Here is a 4,322-nt window from a genome sequence, read left to right on the forward strand (position 1 = left end):
CATTCTGTCTGATACTTTTGTATAAAAGAAGAAACTCCAGATTCAGAAGAAAGACTAAGCAACAGTATAACTGATTAGAAATTACAGTAGTAAGTGACACAGGATGCATTTTACTGCGTGAAGATGTATCTGTTGTTTGCTCCTCAAAGGGTTAACCCAGTTATAAAAAGGTTCTCTGTGTGAGAAAGTGGAGGTGTGGTGTGAGAGTCTCACGGCCAATGAGTGAGAGGACAGCCTTGTCACTGCATATTAGAGATTTTCCATGTCACGGAAATGATATACTGTAAGCTGACAGCATTGTGTAAGCAGTACTACTTCAGATATATGTCAAAATAAATATGTAGATTGTCCAGAACAAATGCATATGATTGTGTGTTAAAAACCTGTAAACTTTCAGATATGATGATAACAAGTGAGCTCTTTTTTCAGACTTTTACTTTCATTACGTGTTTCTACACTGGAATTTGCTACTTTTACTTTAAGTAAAACATTGAAGCAGTTCCTACACCACTGTTAAAAACTGTAATGTGGCAGACATAGCCTCATCAAGTATTGCTTTTTTTTTTATTGCTGCAATGTGCTAAAACACACCCCTTCTGGCATCCGTACAGGAAGGACGGTCACACTGAAGGGAAACCCCAAAACTTCACATGGTGTCTGAACAGACAGCTGTTACCGACTGAGAAGAGAGAAATAACAAATAAGATGTAAGATCATTTAACCTTCAGCTATAGTTGATAAGTTACTGTTTGTGTGTCATTATTAATGGGTGGGCTTTACAATAACACAGTGCTTACACTGGCTTTTTGAACAAACTAAGCAATACGGCTGGGCGATATGTTGATATTTTACTTTATATATATATATTTTCAAACGAAATGTCAGATTAGACAATACTGTGTTGTACTAATGTTGCGTTACTTGACCAATTTCTTCTGTAAAGCCTCTCACTCTCCGCGCAGCCCTGGCCACCCACCCCCACACACACACACACACACACACACACACACACACACACACACACACACAGTGTTGTAATTGTTATTAACACGGCTGTATATTTTGTTAAGCATGGGAGGAAAACCTGTACCAGTAGGCCTACCAGTGTTTTCTGCTGGTAACTTTCTGTTGTGGCAGCCGCCACAAACACGGAAGAGCTGTAATGGATGCAACTAACTTCAGTTGTATAGCTGTTTCATCAGTGTTTCAACATTTCCTTTTCTAGGAGGCCAAAGGAAGCCTGGCCTCCCCACACAAATATAAAACATAATTTAAAATATAAAAACTAAATTCCCACGGTTGTGTGTTTGTCTGTCTCTCTCCCTCTGTCCCTTTGTCTCTCTCGCTCTCTCTCAAACAGGAAATGAAACCATGTTGTTGCATTTTATTTGGAGTCTGTTTTAATAAATGTGGCTTTGACTTACAACTGAACATTTAGCCCACTTAATAAAAAATGCCGAGATATATATCATGTATCAGCCAAAAAATACAGAGATAAGATTTTTGGTCCATATCACCCAGCCGTACTAAGCAATATTCTCACGAGGTCAGGCAGGGCTTGACTTTATTAACTGTTACACAGTTTGAGTGTTGTAGTTTCATGTTATGTTATGGTCTCATCTCAGCTAAATAAGCAGTGTTTGAGGCTATAGCCACTTGCAATTCATCCTGAATGAAAGTCTGTTCCAAATGTCACTGCATGATCAAAACAATGTAAATATTGTAATGCTGCACTGTGTGAGTACAGATACTGACTAGTTCTCATTTTCATTTTTAGGATTACCGCTCATCACATGGTGATCAATATTACCTTGGTCCTAAGCATGGGGGCTATAGGATGGTTTGGGTTGGGGGCAGCAGTGGTGGCAGCAGTGGTGGTAGCAGTGGTGGTAGCAGGAACGGTGAAAGTGGGAAAGACTGTGAACGAACCACTAGGTAACTATGTTCAACAATCTCTCCTAAGGAAGAGTGTTTTGTCTGAGAAATTTAAAGATTGCACTATATGTAATCATTGCATTTAAATGTTAAAGCATTACACTTCCACAATATCAGTTTTAAATGTCAATAATTGTCTTTGTCTAAAAAGTCTTTTTTTGTTTTGTAGGACAAAACCTAAAATGACCTGAAAACCTATCAATGGAATCATCTGTACACTTCTATCCACACTGCCCTATATGTCTCGTCATGTCTATACTTTGTATATCACGTTGCACCTTTCTGCTCTTTTTACACTTCTGGTTAGACGCAAACTGCATTTTGTTATCGTTGTACTTGTACACAATGACAATAAAGTTGAATATAATCCAAAAAAAAAAAAATGACAATAAAAAACATAGATGAAAGGCAATCTGTGGTTGTGAAGTACATTATTTGACATTTTTTCCAACCAATAGTTTGTAGATTTATTTTTCCTGGCTGCATTTTGAACACATCAAGCTACTGATACATTTTTAACATATGTGTACCGAGTCGACCGTTCTCTGGGATATGTTTTCATGCTAACTGAACGTGCAACCACACTTCCACGGTCGCATAATGAGGGTCCCCACATTGGGCTATGTTACTGGTTACTGGTTACTGGTTACTGGTTACGGTGTTCGTCGTTCGACTGCATTTATAATCTATCTTTTTTAATAAACTGTCTGTACACTTCATTGAAGTTCTCAATGCTTCTGTTTACATGTAGGGACCCTCATTATGCTACCGTTGAAGTGTGGTGTTATCTTCTCTACCAGTGCCCCTGAAGGCTAGCGTTGTAGCTAATCACCAGTTTGCGCTAGCTTGTTTCAAGCTACAGACACATTCGATTAGCATGAAAACAAATCCCAGAGAACGTTCAAATCAGTACACGTGTTATTAACTCCTAGGTCCATTTTGCGCGGAATTGTCCTGTAAGGTTGTAAGGTTGGTGCTCACAGATGACACCATTCAGTTACTATTACAGTAAAAATACATCTTATTGTAGGTGAAGATAGTTCATGATTTAATGGCTGCTATGAGTTCCTCCACTCCCATCCTCCATCTCCTCTGGGAAAGTACCGTCTGAGGGACAGAACCAAAGTTGTTTGTCCTGGTGACAGGAGGTGTTTAAATCCTGACCTTAATAACTCTGGCATACTGGAGTACTGCAAAAAAATTCCCAGGATGCACTGTGGTGTTCAGAATGAGATATTTTCAGATGGCTCTGCTGAGGACGTTATGGGCAGAAAGATGATGGATCCAGTTGTGAGACATGCTGCATTTCTGTGTATACGTTGCTATGCTGTCAGTACATACATCTGATCTGACATCTGCCTTTTCTGCTCAGTGGAAATCCAGGTTTGATCTTGTGGTCATCCTTTAGTTGTTGGCATAAGTACGAGTTATGGGTTGCTTTTAGCCGTGATGTCGCTGGAGCTGCTCACTAATGTTTTTCCACCTCATGGCACGACTCAACTCAACTTCTTTTTGTTTTAGTTTTCAAAGATTGCAAAGTCATTATCAACTCGACGACGTAACCTGTCACAATACGGTATTACCTGCGTTTTGCAGGTTGTTAAGTGTTAATTGCAAGTTTGGGACATTCTCTAAACTGTTGGCAGACAAAACCCTAAAATCAAAGCTGGCTTTCAGAGGTTTTCCCAAACAACAGCGATGTGTCAGGCCCCCAATCATCAGAAATAACATTTCCTTGATCTTCCAAACGATTCATTTTTTTGCCCTTAATCACACCATTTGTTTTCCTGCGAGCTGCACACACAGGCGGGACGTTTTAACTGCAGCGTAGATGAAGAACAATTGAAAGATGAAGAAAAAGTGATTGGATCGGATGATAAACACACACTTTGGGGATATTACATGACGTTGGATAATGTTTACTTCATCAGAAGGAGGTCAGTTTGTGAAATAGGAAAATGCTGCTTGTGACACAGAGAAGATGAGGAGGAGGAGGATGGGCGGGCTGGCAGAGGAATAGCCTTGATGTGGCGTTCACCTCCGCTGAATGTAAAGGCCGGTGTGCATCTCTCACTCTCACTCTCACTGCAAATCAATGTGTCCCTGATTGCAGAGACTGTCCTTGATGACATCCTTTAAGGCTGAATTTGGCCGGTTGATTCGATGATGAAAAGTCTCTTTTCACATCAGAACAAATTGAAACATGAACATGTAATGTCCCTGCAGCCTGTGGATAGTGTTGTTATTTGCCTTCAAATTATTGTTGTTAAAGTATCGGCCGCTGAACCTTGATAACTAAGATGATAAAGGATAACGAGGCTAACTCTAACGCCCCGCTAGCAGCCCTTAGTGGCTGCAGGCTTTATAGTGCTAGAGGAAAGTTCATG

General features: G+C 40.1%; 1 long non-coding RNA gene across 1 annotated transcript; it reads left to right on the forward strand.

Moving 5' to 3' along the window:
* Nucleotides 1–286: 286 nt before the first annotated feature.
* Nucleotides 287–2,347, forward strand: LOC144535048 (uncharacterized). Its single transcript, XR_013503635.1, has 4 exons — nucleotides 287–301; nucleotides 612–707; nucleotides 1,778–1,935; nucleotides 2,105–2,347. It is a non-coding gene; the product is annotated as an uncharacterized LOC144535048 (long non-coding RNA).
* Nucleotides 2,348–4,322: the final 1,975 nt, after the last annotated feature.

Source organism: Sander vitreus, chromosome 20 (genome assembly GCF_031162955.1).
Source record: "Sander vitreus isolate 19-12246 chromosome 20, sanVit1, whole genome shotgun sequence".
NCBI lineage: Eukaryota > Metazoa > Chordata > Actinopteri > Perciformes > Percidae > Sander > Sander vitreus.